Genomic DNA, 16,940 nt, shown 5'->3' with positions numbered 1-16,940 from the left:
CAATCCGTAAAAAACATTCGGAGCCAGAAATTGCTCCGAATATCGATTAATTAACCTAGTGAGCCACACCCGTAAGATTTTCTTAAGAATACTTTAGGAAAACAGCAAACGCCGACATATACATAAGGGAAATCTGCAAGGAACACAGTTTGACGTTAGAATTACACTCGGGACTGAGAAGCACTTTTTTGCGTTGAATATTCTTAAAAATCAAAACAAAAAAAAATTATACGTTCCTTGTGGATTTGTGGACAAAGTTTTGAGAATTTTCGACAGTAATATAAAGTTTTTATAGGCGTAAATATGCTAAGATCAACAAAGTGCAAACTTTATAAAACAATAATACGCTCACTGCTCACTTACGCATCGGAAACATGGGCACTAGCGAATCGAGATGAAGAGTTACTACGAATATTTAAAAGAAAAGTATTGAGGACTATATATGGCGGAGCTAACGGACAGGGCCTATAGAGAAAGCGATACAATTTCGAACTCTAAGACTTTTTGGTGATGCAAACCATCAAAATAAACTGCCTAAGATAGTTGGCCACGCTATGCAGATGGAAGAGAGTGTTCCTTCTAAAATATTCATGCTACATAGGCCGGTCGGAAAAAGAAGAAGAGAGCGACCTGAACTCAGGTATTTGGATAATGTGCAGGACGATTTAAGGAAGATTGAAGTAAAGGGATGGATAAGACAGACACTCGATAGGGAAGGATGAAAGAATGTTTTGAGGCAGGCTAGGGGCTTACGAAGGGCTGTAGTGTCATTTTAAGATGATAGGCGCAAAAGTTATGAGGTTTTAGTATTGTATAAAGAGCAAATTAATATCGACTACTCTAAATAAGAAATCGTAAGATACATTAACTTGAGAAGTTTTCTGGTGGGCACTCAGACACAAAGAAGTTTATGTTCGGATAAATTTCAGCGTTCAGGTAAATGAAGATTACAAAGTTCTTGGAAAGAACTGCATTGAGAATTTAATACTCGACGTTTCGGCACCTATTTTGGAGCTATTATCAAGAGGGATACGGTTCCATTCGAGTTTGATGTCTTAATCTGCCTACTCCTCAGTGTCGAGGGACGACCGGTCTTACCCTGTGTAGCTGCTTTTATACCCTCAGTATGCGCGGGAACGGTATGCGTGGAAACCTGCAGATTGCCGGCAGTTGTTTAGCTTCATCTCGCGTATTTAAGCTGTTAGTTTTTCAATTTTGATGACTTCACGAATTATTCTCGATTTTAAGGAGCGGATGGGAGCGATGAAGTAGTGTCGGAATGTTTGACAAATGTTTGATAAATACGGTTATGGATTCGTCGGTTTGCTACCCTATGTATGTACGTGGGCAACTGGAACAAGATATCTCGTAGACACCATGGCCTTCATTGGGGATTTGGTCTTTTACGGATCTGACGAGATTGTACAACTTGGAGTGAGTAGTGAAGATGGTTTTGATGTTTAGAGGGTTATTTTGGGTTGATCAGGCGACAAGGTTTCTTTTTTGAATAGAATGAGGTTTAGATATTTTTAAATGACCCTATTGATTTGGGTTTTGTGGTAGCCGTTTTGTAAGAGTGTTTGCCTTATTGAATTGATTTCGGATGATCTGTGTTTGTTGTCGCTAAGTTAATGGAGTTGGGCGGATTGATAATGTGACTGGGCATTGAGAGGTTTGTATAAGTGGGTTTTCGGTACACGGAATAGGAAAAACTGTGAGGTGGGTTTTTCTGAATAAGAACATCAAGGAATGGCAAAGACGCTTTAGACTCAACTTCCATCGTGTATTGAATACTGGGATGTATTCCATTTAGGTGGGAGAGGAAGAGATCTAATGTGTCTTGTTTCGAAATGTTCCATGTGGATATCAGCTATTACGGGAGAGAGAGGGGGATCCCACTGGGGCACCTTTGATTTGGCGATAGAAATGATTTTGGAATAAAAAGTATGTATTAGACATGCAGTGTGTTATAAGAGATAATGTGTATTGGGAGATTTGATGTTTTCAGTCCAAGATGGAAATAGTTTCATCGATAGGAATGTTGACGAATGAAGAAAAAATGTCAAAATTAACTAGTAAATCTGAGGGTGAAATAGAAATGTTTTTGAAAGGGGTGCCGAAAGAAAGTGGGTGCTGAAACGTCGAATACTAAATTCTCAACGCGGTTCTTGCCGAGAACTTAGTAATTGTCATTTACCTAACCGCGGAAATTTATCCGAACATTTTATTCGCCTCTACAGGGAGGAATTTTTCATTCCTACTAAATCATTTTCTAATCTTCTTACACGCAAATACCCTCTTCTCTGTGACCTTGCTTTTATTAAATCGTGTAGTGACTATCAAGTCATTAAAAAATCTTTTCAAATTAAACATCACTCTAAATCTTTATCCATTTAAAAAATTCTTAGAGCAACTGGTTTTTCGCAACCCCCACCGCCAAATATCAGTCTTTCAGAAATACGTGCCCCCAAAGAACTTTATAAAAACCTTGACATTGTCATTCTTCTGGCTGACAAAGGTAATGCCACCGTCATTCTTAACTCTTCCAATTATTTCGACAAAATGTTCAAACTTCTCAATTTCACAGAATACAAACGCGTCCCAAACGATCCCACGACTTATCTAAAAAAAACAACAAAATCCATCATAAATAAGTCTACTCTACCTTTAGACATCAAAAAACCTCTTTTGCCCAGAGAAAAATCATCATGAATTCCAACGATATACGGCCTTCCAAAAATCCATAAGCTCAATGTCCCCCTAGGCCCCATAATCAGTGGGGCCTGGGGGAACTTTTTTCATTTTATTGATCTTCTGAGTTCCTATTGATAGTCTTCGCGAGAGTTCTTGATTGAAAATTCTATCAACGCACAATATTTTTTCAGTCTTCTACATCTTAAATGTGAACTAGTGGACAAACTAATTCCAAGTTTTGAATTTAAACAAGCATCATAAGAGGGTGGGATAAAACTATACAAAAGATCAATTAACGTTCAAAATAAAAAAATAAGTTTTTTTATAAGCTAATAATCCAAAATTCTGAAAGTGACCTGCAAAGAGATTTTTAAAAACTGTATCTAGTGCTCAAGATTACAAGAAGAAGTAAGTCATTTTAATTACCTAGGGTGATTCCAAAATAGACATACCGAGCAGTTCACACAAAATTGAAGAACACGCTAGCAAAAAGAGGTTTCTCAGAAGAGTGGAGGCATTACAAGACGTAAGACAAGAACTGAATATCTACTTTAAGAAAATATGAGAATACAAAATAAAGTCTCAGCAACATATAAGCAGAATGAATGCCTTGATTCCTGGAATGAAGAAGAAGAAGAATCATTAACTAAAGAAGCTTCTTCGTTGTTTAATCGTAAATAATGTACAATATATCTTCCTTTGTCTGTTGTTTGTTGATTTTCGAAAGACTATATCGACATCATGTCTTTATCGTTGGGATCGTGAATTTTTATCTTTCTCTCTCTCTGCTAGGAACGTTTATTGTAGAATGTGATCAATAATTCATCTGATTTGATGTACCTAGCGTATAGGAGATCATGGTTAACATTGATTTTACCATTGACGATCAGTTTTTGTAGGATTTCTGGTTTCGCAGTATGTGTCCGAATTGTCTGAGGTGGAACTGATTTATTTTTGTTCGCAGTTTTGTGCTGACCTGTAGTTGCTTTACGAACAGATTAATGTGTTTAATGATTTTAATCTACTGTACAATATAGTGTACAGTAAATGCAATGTACTGTAAAATACGTTTTTTCTATATTGGCCTTCCCTTAACCTTTATTTAGTTTTCTCGTGCATGTATCCCTTTGGACGTGCTTGCTTACTAGAATTTCTCCTTCGTTTTTTGTTTGAAATCTACATGAGAGAATCACGTATAGTACAGATTTAATATGAAAAATGCTGGAAAGTTTGTAATTCGGTGTAGCGGCGTACGATTTAATAAAACTGTTCTGTTAGCAATAACGTTACATAAGCCTAAAATATATTCCAACTGAAAAATAATACAAGAAAGAACATATATTGGGCTTTAGTGTAGACGTGAGCAAAATTTCTACAACCCTCTGGAAGTTTGGCGATAAATCAATTTCAAGCGGCAGGATTAAATTATATATCAAACTCACTTCCAAAAGATTTTTTTCATTTTTATTTTTTTATTAAAGAAGATATAAAGATATAGAATATATGCTATAAGTAGTAATAATATCTTTTTTCTTTAAGATTATATAAAGCGATCGAAAAAAATAGTATGTAAATTAAGGAGGCTGTGAATTCTCTTATATGGTATTCAACACCACACTTACTAATATTGACCAAAAAAACTTACAAGAATGTGTAAAACTTCTTGTGTAATTGGCATATTAAATTAATAATAAAAATATCCAAAATGACTACAAAATTTTTTGGTCTTATTAGACCATCATTAGTGATATTTGAACATTTACAAAAATACATTTACAAAACAGTTTAAAAAACTTTACACATAAAATATTTTTTGAACTTGGAATTTAATGACATAATGTCGATAGTGGCCACCACGTCTGGGTGCAACTTTGGTTTGACCCAGAAGTGGTCGCCATTTTCGAGTATGGGCTCAGCATATTCTCTTTTAGTTAAAATCCATAATCATCGGTATACCACACTACCAAGACTACTATTATCTGGAAGTAAATTTTGACTCAAACCGGAACGAAACTAATATACTGTCTTTATGGCATTCTGTGGAATAAATATATTAAAAACGAAACAAAATTTAATATACATTGATAAAGACAAGATAGTTCTTACATGACCAAGTAAAATAAAAACACCAATTATTGTTGTGGAAATAACTCATCCTCAGAGTCTGAAGTGGTAGCTAAAGCAAAGCCCCTAGATTGCAGGGGCTCTGCTTTTTTATTAAAACTACATATTTTAGGGTATAAAAAATATATTTATTAAAGTGTAGTATATTCTTGCTTATTTTAAGTTTTACTTTTAATTTTTTTAATGCTAATTTTAGATTTCCGGTGCATTTGGTATTTAAATATGTTTCATGGCAGTGTAGCTAAAAAGTGTGTAAGTTACGGAACTTACGAATAAGCTTGTTAAATCAGAATCCAAAGCTGAAAAATTATCTAATTTTTTTGATGTCGCATGTACCCTAGGTAGCTATTTATGTAGAAAATGCTACACGAGGTATTCATTTGATTCAAAGTCGACTTAAGAGGTCAAATATGAAAGTTAAGAGGTAAAAAGTAGCCAAGAAGTAAAAAAGCAGCCAAGCATCTTCCGACACGCCCTCCGTTTTTTGAGTCTTCTGGGTTAATATTTGAATGTAATGTTAAAGAAGAAAAAGAAATTGAATTATGTTTCATTGCCGTTTCAAAAAACCATAGCTATGCACACAAAATATTTCATATGTAAATATTAAGTTAAATACACATTAAAATAGTAAAAAAATGGCAAAACCTTTTTATTTATTAAATTATCAATTTTTGATTTATATTGCTTAGCTTAAGTGGTTCACAGGGCAAAATCTAGGTTTCAACTGTGGATTCTAACAAGATTTTTGTCTTAAAGATCATCATAACTCCTATTCTAAGGGTACAAAATGGTTCATTTGGAGTCCAAATTTAAGGTAATAATGTCAACTAATGGCTTAAACGATTATTAAAATAGTCTTTCCAACTAAAGGTATAACTCAGAACGGCAAAAAAAACAGTGAAAACGCCGGAGAACTGACGCAACGGTTCATATCAGATTTTCGTCTTTTAAATCACCATAACTTGGTTGTAAGGACCCAAAATTGTTCATCTGACTCTCAAACGCTCAAATTAATTTGAGTTTCCCTTTAATTCTCATTTTAGTTCAAATAGTTTTGTAGAACCCAAAAAAACATTTAACGTAAAAGAAATAAAATTTATTTTGGTATAATATTAAGTGAGTTATGGCAAAAAAAAAAACGGTTTTTGACGTTTTATGGAATTTTGAGCTGATGTGTCAATGTTTTGGTCTAAAATTTGGTGAATCTTCATCTTTTGTGATGCCCCAAAATTTGGGGTCAAGTTTCCGCTAATGCAATTGTGACATTCTTATCCAGCTATGTTCTTTATTCTAAAAACTAGTTGCCAGTGGTTGATGAAAGTAACTTAGAGACTCGACATCTCAACCTGCGATTGGGTTGATTCTTTATAAGTTTCTTATGTCTAAGTTTTAAATCAGAGGATATGGTCAGAAGGACACCAGCTTTGGCTTATGTTTTGATTACTTTTATCGAGCTTCGATAACACTGTTTGGGGCACGTACTTAGAAATGAGAAGTACGATTTGTTGCAGCTGATTATAAAGGGAAAAATCAAAAGGAAAAGGAATCCTGGTAGACTAGACAAGCAGAAAATAAAAACGAATTTGCAATGGTTATAGCCAACCTTAATTAGTGAAGTCGGCACTAGAAGAAGTTGTGATTAATACGACATACATAGTTCACACACTGTTAGGCTAGTTTGTATCTTTTTAAAATTGTTTTATTATATTGTATATCTCGTTTTCTTCTAATGAAGCTTTTGAAAGGAAAGCGAAATAATAAAAAATAAAGTTATCAAAGATCCCATATTCCGATCTCAAAAACCTAATTAAAGACCACTGTATGAACATATGGCAAGACTACTGGAAAGATTCAGGAACCAAACTAGATGAGATTTATCTCCTTGTGAAGACCATCTTGAATAATCCATCCAATAGAAGGGATCAAGTAATAATTAACCGAATAAGAATTGGACACACTGCACTGACCCATAGATTCTTAATCAACAAAGAACCTTCTCCAACCTGCAGAAACTGTTCTCTCCCATTGACGGTGAAGCATATTCTGATTGACTGCCAGTACCACGAAGAAACAAGAAGAAAATATGGAATCTCACATCACATTAAAACCACTTTAACCATAAACACTGACCATGTAATAAATTATTTAAAAAATTTACGTTTATATACATTTATTTAATGTAAATAAAATGAACTTTTGTGTACGTTACTCCACTAATAACCCTTCGTGGTTGATGTGGATTATATGTTTTTTCTAAATAAAAAAACAGTTATCTAAAGCCAACAAGTATTTAGTGACCGCATACCCGAAACAAATTAGACACATATTAATATTTCACACAGAAAGAAGTAAAGAGATATTATTGGTTGGCCGAAAATTGTAAATTATATCAAAAATTATAAAAATCATTTTAAAATATATCAAAAGAATAAATATTAATGACATCAACCCACCTTTAATCAAGTTCCTTTTCATTCCTACCACATCCTACTCTTTAATAACATAAATAATTGTGTGTTTCACATTTTCAAATACTGTTTTTAATTATAAGTGATTCATTTTCGAGATACGGACGATTCTATCCTTTAATTTAACTTCCACACATATTTCTATCTTTATGAAAATGCATGATGTATGATGCGAATAAATGTATTTTCTAGAATTTTTACCAGTTTTAAATTTTATGATATAGGATATGATTTATGACATGAAGAAAAATTCCGAGGTATAAATCGAAACGTCAAATATATGATATTTTTAATAAAAAATTATAGAGTATTAGTATTAGGTATAACAGACACCATGATGACTTTCTAACTTTCTAGATTTTTAGATTTCTAATTACAAAATAGAAAATGGTTGTACTTATTACCTCTTTCAAATAATAATTGCGAGAGTTTTATCAGAACAGCCAACGAATAAGCACGATAAATTCCAATTATTCGTCTTCAGTTTTTGAAAAAGCTAAAAACGCGTTTTGTGAATGTGGTTTATTTCAACAATAAACATTGGCAAGGTAATTTTAGTTTAATAAATATCGACAGCTTAATAAATAGGCCAGTATTCTCTGGCCCCAATTAATTAATATTTTGGCATACAAAATATTAATAAACACATCATGACATCCTTATCTACGTCAATTCAACCTAGCTCTGCACCAGACCAACAATCTCTACAACCTACAAGTTACTCCTCCGTAATTAGAAATCAGCCGCAAATATTTTTCCATCAAGAAATTTTCCGTCAATTTGACGCAATTGACGACACTAAAATTGAAGATAACCTTCATAATTTAAGCCTAATAATTCGAGCAATCAATATTATTTTCGTTCAAGCCTATCAAACAACAGAATATGCATTTACTTAGCAAATGAAAAATAAGTGAATGATTTTATTATCAACCACGGAAAAATCCAAATTATTCAACAACTCTTACAACGCTTACAAGCACGTCGATAAGGTGTTGGATATTGTTATTGGAAGAAGACGGCATAGTGGTAATTAGAGAATGAACGAGATTAAAGGGATTTGCCGATGTTGATGCATCATACGAAAGTACAAGAGATTGTCGTCTTAGGGTGAGAGGACGTTCATTGGATTCACGGTACATGCTCCCGATAGGACTAGAGTGAAAAGCACCTAGACATAGACGGAGCGGGCTATTGTGAACAGATTTTAATGAATCTATGTCAGATCGAGAGGCAGAGGAATAGACAAATCTACCGTAGTCGAGCTAAGATCGGATGAGGGCTTTGTAAACTTTTAATAAAGTAGTTTCATCGACACCCCATTGAAGATGACTGAGGGTTTTAAGAACGTTCAGCCTTTTAAAATAATTGGTTTTAAATTCAGAGGTTTAATTCTTCCAATTTAATCGGGAGTCAAATAATCAAACTGAGAATTTTACATTGATTAACAACAGAAAGTGGAGAAATGTTGAATAAAATTTGAGGTAAGGGAGTAGAGGTCCTTCTGGAAAATTTTATTAATTTGGTTTTACCTTGATCACTTTGAGAGTGAGAGAAGAATGAATAGAGTTGAACTTAATACAGATCCTTGAAGGGCACGTTGATTTTGAGGAAGATATTGAGAAAGGTTACCATTGGCAAGGACTTTAAAGGTTCTTCCAGTTAGAAAGTTTTTTACAAATGAAAAAATATTAATGCCTAATTATAGTTGGAGAGTTTGTCAATTACTGCTTTTCTGGAAATTGAATCAAATTACCTTTCAATGTCAAATATAGTTGTTACGACATCTTGTTGATTGTTGATTGCTTGAGAAATGTGTGTTTAAAGAAGAACAAGTTTTTTTACGAACGAACCCGAGCTTTTCGCATTGACTAATAAAATAGCTCCAAAATCAAACTCAACAGATTTTTTTTCAAATTTTTAATTGCGTACTTCATTGTTCTTACTTAAGCCAATTGTTATTTTATTTATTAATGCTATCATAATTTTAATTTACGTAGCCTGTACTGATATTATATTTGCCACACCTGCGATGAGTCTGATTAAATATAGGGTAATATAATTTTTTTAAACTCAGATTTTATTTCGTATTTTTAATTATTAAATCTTATTAAAAATAATAAAACTGATTTTATATGCGTGCTTTATGTATTATTTTTTAATGTTACAACTGTTTCCTATTCGTGTTACAACCGCCCCTGGTCGCACATACTCATTTAAATGACATATTCCGTCCACACTGTTTAATTTATGCTACTGGTCTTGACATTAATTTAAAGACATATTATTATGCCATCATGTAAGAGGCTTTGATCGTTGCCTACAGCTGTAATTAATAAGAAAATTCTTACAACCATACTCAGTCTACCCTACTTTTACTGGGTCACAATTTGATTGGATAGCACAGCATGATGATTTATCACCGTAGAAGCAGCAGAGTTCATTTTTGTCTTTTGGGTCCCTTTTACAAAATTTTATAACACACTGACTGGCCTATGGCCGTTTATTATATTTATTATTAATTAACAATTATTCAGTCATTAATTTGTTACGTTATTAATGTTACGCTGTGAAAATATATTTGTTAAATTAGTACTAAGTTAATTCACATTGTATAATAAATAATTAAACAATTATATAATAAATAAGTTATTTGCTATATTGCCTTTATGTTGCATATATGTTAAGATTTCTGCCTTTTTAATAAAAATCTTTGCCTATATAGGTGCCTTTTTCTTCAATTATTGTTGCCTAATTCTGATAAACAAAGATGAAAAGATACAAAACTTTGGTACTCCCACTCCTAATATATAAAACAAAAATAATAATATACAGAACCTTGGTACTTCCACTCTTAATATTGGAGTGGGTGCTTTCTAAAAGAGGTGAAAACAGATTACTAATATTATACTAAAGAAAAATATTTGCAAAAATATTTGGCCAAAAAATGATAAAGGAACTTGCTGTCGTCGATATAAGTTCGAACTATACAATAAATATAACGAAATAGTTGAAGCCAAACTTTTAGTTATTGTAATAAAAAGCAGACGGCCGATTGGATAACATTTACCCTTGTTAGAGATTAATCATTGATGACCTGTTTTTTAGATTTTTTATATTATTAATGGTAATGAACATAATAAACTTTCGAAAATTTTCAAATTATCACCTTATAACTGTTATTTTAAAAAATTGTTCTTTCGTTTAATAAATGAATAGAATAAAAATTATTCGACCATTATTGAATGGATTAAAATCGTACTACACTGCTTCTTAAATCACATTCTGCATCGCTTACCAACTCTATTACTGAATCACTGAATTCATCTAAAACCCTCTCAAAGGAACAGATTATTGAAAAACCTTTCCTTTCTATCTATACGAACAAATCTTAACAAGAAAATTCGTTAGCCCGAAAGATTAAACAGGCAGCCATTTTAGAGCTGTCGGCAAGTATACAAAACCGCAGGAAATTAACTATCGGAGAAATAGAAGGCCTGTCAATTAAGTGGGAACAAGGAAACTGGAATTTAACTCTCCAAACACTCACTTGACCTTATTCGAAAAGAGCAACATAATCGGTAGTTTAACATTCGCTAAAATATTAATCGTTAACATCTCGGTCATAACCTATATATCACGCACAGTGGGAAATATTCAAAATAGAAGGATTGGAGAGAATAAAGTGTATACATTATATACTTAACCCACGTTAAAAGACCCTACCTAAATCAAATCGATTTAAAAATGTCAAAATAAGTTCCATTTATCTTGATTCTGGCCGTATGAGCGTCACTTTTGTAGTAGAAACACGCCTTCAATTTCATTCTGTCTTGTTCCATATGATCGAAAGATGACCGCAAAAGCCATATTCGAAGAAAATTGAGTAGTGGTTTTTCTAACTACTCGAACTTTTTATTGTCTTAATATTTTTATTATTACCTAGAAATAAGCAGTGGTGTTTTAAGATCCACAAGCCCATTTACAAGAAAACAGTTTGCTTTGATTGGAAGTTTATAATTTTCATTAGCAGATTTTCCGTGTGCTGAAAACAATATTACCCAGGTTGCCGTCCTATCACTAAAAAGAATTGCTTCTTCAATTTTAAACTATGTCCACGTAGTCGGCTGTTATCTTTAAAATAAACAATTCTTGTAAACTTTCCTGTTTATATTTCAAAGCATGATGTAAAGTACTGATAAGCCCCTACAGAGTTGACGTGCTTTGAAATTTGGTCAAGAAAGTCTTCAGTTACTAATCTGGCCGTCTTCATCTGAAAGATAGACTGATGCTTTTTCATTGAACATTTTGGAGAAGAATTTTTAATAGTTCTTCTTTAAGATATAATACGGCGGCTGGTTGTTCTGGTAATTATTATGTAATTAAAAATATTTATTTTTACTTATGTATATAGCGTTAAAGCAAGACATATCGTATGTGCTAAAATTAGTATTTTGACCATTTTTTATTTAAATTTTAGCTTACAGGAACTCTACCCCATACCGCATGCTTGCATTGACAAATAATGTAGAATAGCTTTTATAATTAAAGGGGTCAATGTGAAAAGTGCCTGAGTCATACATATATATTTCTTCTTCTTCTTCTTCTTCTTCTTCTTCTTCTTCTTCTTCTTTTTCTTCTTCTTCTTCTTCTTCTTCTTCTTATTTCCCTTTATAAGCAATTCTGCTTGTTCATTGGCGGATTAATATCTCTAAGGAAAGTTGTCATTACATCATTTGCGCGGTCGTCCGATACTTCTTCTGCCAATTGGTGACTTATATCTGGGTATTTTGACGACATGGGTCTCCTCCTATCTGCTTATGTGGTCATTCTATTCTTTTTTTCTATTCTGTGTCCATTCATTTATACATTGTACGTTACATTTTCTTCTAATGTCTTCACTTCTCTTTCGATCTCTCAGCATATTTCTTGTAATTCTTCTCAGTACTCTCACCTCTGCCGTTTCCAGTAGCCTCTGCGTTGTGGCTGTGTCGGATCTTGTTTCTGAGGCATATGTCATTATTGGTCTTACACTGGCTTTATAAATTCTTGACTTCATATAGATATTTGACTTTATAATAGATATTTGTGAGATATTAAGGTTTAAAAGTTTATTTTTGATTATTAAATATTACTGAAAATGATTAAAATTTGTGTTGCGATTTATATTCTATTGATTATGTACTTTAGAAAGGAACTAAAACGTTAAAGGGGTTTTATTATTTCATATGGTCAATGGACCCCAAATATGAAACCTCAAAAATTCGTACCTATGCAGTAGGCTGCATTTGGGCGAATTCTCTGCAGTTTTGGTACATTAATATGTACAGAAAAGAGGTTCAAAATTAAAAATTGTTCCAAATGTCAACTTTTAAAGTTAAAAATAATTTTGTTGACAAATAAATTCAAAAAACGAAGCAAAAAAAAAACAGGAACACACGAAATGTTTCGTTTTTGACCCATAGCCATATCCACGGGGATATAGATATAGGCATTGCTTTACAGAAATAAAAACTTCTATCCTTTTTCTTTAAAATAACATTTAGTAGAAGTCTTTATGATTTATAGTATTTAAGATACGATTTTTTAAAGTTTGACAAAAACCATTTTTGGGTCATTTCCCCTATTTTTTCTCACAAATTTCTCTATAACTTTTTTCTACGCAGCTTTAGGTATACGCAATGGTACATTAAATCGAAACAAACATTAATTACCTTTAAAATGGTATAATGCAAAAGGCTCTACGACTAATATTAAACACTAAAAGGTTCTTCAAAGTTTTCTAACTTCTGGTGTAACTCGTTGTATAGATTAGAACAATTCAATAACTTAATTTGTGAACTATTTATTTAACCAAATAATTTGTTTCAACAATTTAAAATGAATTTTACTTTTATCTTATTATTATTAGTAAAATCCCAGTCTCGTTCGAATCTTCGAGTTGTAAACAAGTATCGAAGAAGTAATTGTGTATAATTATCTTCTCTTTTTGTAATTAGTACCTATAATTAGTATAAGCCATTCGTTATTCAGAAAATTAAAAACAATAACCGAAAAAAGTGTTTGTGTTCAATGTTATTATAATTATCCAACAAGGAACTAATACAAATTTAATTACTACATTTATTAACATAAATATAAATAAAATGGTCCGATATATTAAGAAAATATGCTGGAATGTCTTAATAATTCCTAGTTGTAATTAGTGGAAAACAATGGATCACCAAGCAGATAACCAAGAACCAAGAACTAGTTATCAATGCATTGAGGATATAAATCCAGCGATTAGAAAATCCTGCCTAGCCCGGACTCCTCTACCTGGAAGAAATCGAAAAGACAGTTACAACTCACTAGATAAAGAGCAGAAAAAATTTAAAACACGCAACAACGATCTACATACGAATTTACCAAACTTTTAAATAGAGAAACCACAAAAAAATTTCCCAGATGCAGATGAGGTAAAAATTGATAGTGAATGGGTATCAGTCCACCACAAGAAACCTCAATGCAACGATGATAGTTCTGAATTGAAACACACCAAACAAGCTACACTCAAAGATTATTGGTTAAGCAAAACTGTTCTTATATCTAACAGATACGAGGCACTTGAAAATGATACACCTAGTGAAGAGGTTGGAATGCTGGAAGACCGAAAAGATGAACAGCCACCACCTATATTTATACAAAATGTCGAGTGTATCAAACCATTACAGGAATTACTACAACAGATTAACTCTAAAGCAGGTAAAGTTTGTTTAGCAGAAAATGGTTGACTTCAATTATTGCGGTCGTAAATATTATTAAATTTATCTGATGTGGCCCATTGTTAAGACCTTGTACCTCAGGTAAACCATTGTTACCTGAAACCGGGCCTTTTATACTATTATTGGTTAACCCTGGATGTTTATATTCTGTCGATGTCGATACTTATTGAAATCAACCATTTACTGCTAAACAAACTTTAAATATACTTTGAAATGTCTTGCTAACAACCAAATTAAAGTTCAAGCTGACTGATCCAAAAACTATTCATTAATTTTAAAATATTTAGCAGAAAAAAATGGTCAGTACCATACACACCAACTAAAACAAACCCGTAGATTACGAGTTGTTATACGTAATTTATATCCTTCAACAGATCCAGATGACATTAAAAAAGCGTTGCTAGTGCACGGACAGGACGGACATACAGTACTGAACATCTTCAACATTAAGCAAAGAGGCACAAAGAAAGATCTGCCCCTATTTAATATAGAACTGACTATTCAAAGTAATAATAAAGATATATATGATATTACAAAATTACTCAACTCTATTATCACAGTTGCGCAACCGCATTCGAAAAGGGAACTACCCCAAAAGAGATGTTAACATTTTGGCCACACACACAATTATTGTCACAGGAGTCCACGCTGTGTAAAATGCGTGGGCGATCACCTATCGTCTCAATGACCAAAACAAAAGAATATAAACTATATGAGATGTTCAATGTGTAAATTGTCTAGAAAATCATCCTTTACTCTCATAATTCTCAACATTCATTAGGTAAAGCCCACGGAGGTACGGCAATTATTATAAGAAAGTACATTAAGCATTATGAAATAAATAAAATTAGTAAAAGTAACATCAAAGCCACATCAGTGTCGGTCTAAGATTCACAAGGCCCGATTATTTTATCTGCTGTTTATTGCCCACCGAATAAAATAATTAAAGCTGATCATTTTACTGAATACTTTAAGATGCTCGGACAATGCCAAACATCATAAATAAAGCTCCAGAATCATAACCTCACGTGGACGAGAATTATTAAAAAGTATTAATGAGAATCATTTAATTCCTCTCTCTACTGGAGAGCCTACTTATTGGCCCATGATAGACAAAAAATTCCTGATCTTATTGATTTCGCTATAGTAAAAGGAATATCACATACTTACCACCAAATTTCTCCTTCATTTGACCTCTCATCAGATCATTCCCCTTTCTTCATAGATCTACAAAGCCAAATTCGTTACTGTTCTAAACATTTAACACCCTCTAATAAAACAAACAAACTGGAACAGATATAGAGAAGAAATAAAAACATTCATTAACCTAAACTTGGCTCTTAAAAGTGAAAGCGACATAGAAAATGCAGTTGCTCACTCAACTACAGTTATTCAGCAAGCTGTTTGAAATTACTTACAAACACAACTCCAAGTCGTATCCTGCTCACATAAATACACTCATATTGAAAAAAAGAAAACTACGAAAGAGGTGGCAGCTTACTAGGCATCCAGAAGATAATGCAAATCTTAATAGAGCTTAAAGACTACTCAAAAGAAAACTGATCCAACATAAAGACAAGGAATCAACAAATATCTAAAGAACCTCTCACCTGCAGATGATACAAACTATTCGCTGTGGAAACTAACAAAAAAACTTAAACACAACGAACAAATGAATATGCCAATCACGAAACAAAAGGGCACTTGGGCTAAAACTGACATAGATAAAGCATATACTTTTGCAAATTATCTATGCGTGTTATTTCAACCGCATCAGAGGGAAGTCTCAGTTGAAGAGAAGTCTCTCAGTCTCATTTGAGAAAAAGTTATTGTAAAAATAATAAGCATCATTTAAGAAAAATTAACGCGTACAGATTATTATATTATTTATAACCAGATATTATTTATAACCATAATACATAAATATTTAGGTTGCTTATCATTTCATAACTTTTTCTACTAATTAAAAGGGAAGAGTAAAATTTTACACAAAATAAATATTTATTTTGAATTATTTAAACAAAATACTCAGTTAAATAAACAATTTACAAATTAACTAAATGCATTTTTATAATCTATGCCACGAGGTACCTCGTGGATTAAAAAAACCATTACTTTCCGTTGATTAGAACCGGGGATATTGCGACTTTTATAAATTTTAATTTATGAATTCAGTGTTTGAAATAGTAAAATCGCTTTGATTTAAAACCCTTTATGTTTGGCGCATGATGGACGGCTCATTTTTACAGGAATTGTTCTTAATTTTTTTTATCTAAACTCTTTATTTGTTAAATTATTCTTGGTAAATTTTTTATTATTTATAAACAAAACCCATGTGAATTTTTGACAAAAAAATGGCTAACTCGAATATTAATGGTTGTAGGACGTTAGGCTTTTTTTGAATTCGTGTAAAAATGCCAGTATGGCGAATAAAAGAAAAATGAACTTTCTATATGTTATTGCGTAAGTTATTTTAATTGATTATAAGCTTAAACACAGTCCCTACATTTGCAAACCTATTTTACAATATTTAACATAAACGTTTTAATCGTTAAAGGATTGTGTGACAAAATAAACATTTTTCTTCAAATTTGTGCTTTCACAATTTATGTAAATCTAATAGTTTACGCATAATAACGTTGCAAATAAAAGCTTTTTGGAATAAATGATTTAAATTTTGTAATCACCAAGCTGAATTTGACATTTTTGAAGCTGAATATTTGTGATATTGTTTTTATTTTAAAGCGAAATTAAAGTTATAAAAAAATCGACTTTTAAAGCTATTTTTAGAATAATTAAGCAACCAATTAACAAAAATAACTTTACAAACGCTCATTTTAAAGGATTTTCTATGTATTTTTGTAAAATAGTGTCACGTTTCCATATAATT

At 32.2% G+C, this 16,940-nt stretch overlaps 1 protein-coding gene across 1 annotated transcript in view; it reads right to left on the bottom strand.

Annotated features, from left to right (window-relative positions):
• The window catches only part of LOC140452394 (uncharacterized), a 172,624-nt gene that overhangs the window by 41,783 nt on the left and 113,901 nt on the right, over window positions 1-16,940 (bottom strand). The gene's annotated exons all lie outside the window — the stretch shown is intronic.

This window comes from Diabrotica undecimpunctata, chromosome 10 (genome assembly GCF_040954645.1).
Source record: "Diabrotica undecimpunctata isolate CICGRU chromosome 10, icDiaUnde3, whole genome shotgun sequence".
NCBI classification, from domain to species: domain Eukaryota; kingdom Metazoa; phylum Arthropoda; class Insecta; order Coleoptera; family Chrysomelidae; genus Diabrotica; species Diabrotica undecimpunctata.
The sequence above is the reverse complement of the archived record's forward strand: the minus strand, read 5'-3'. Positions and strand labels throughout refer to the sequence as shown.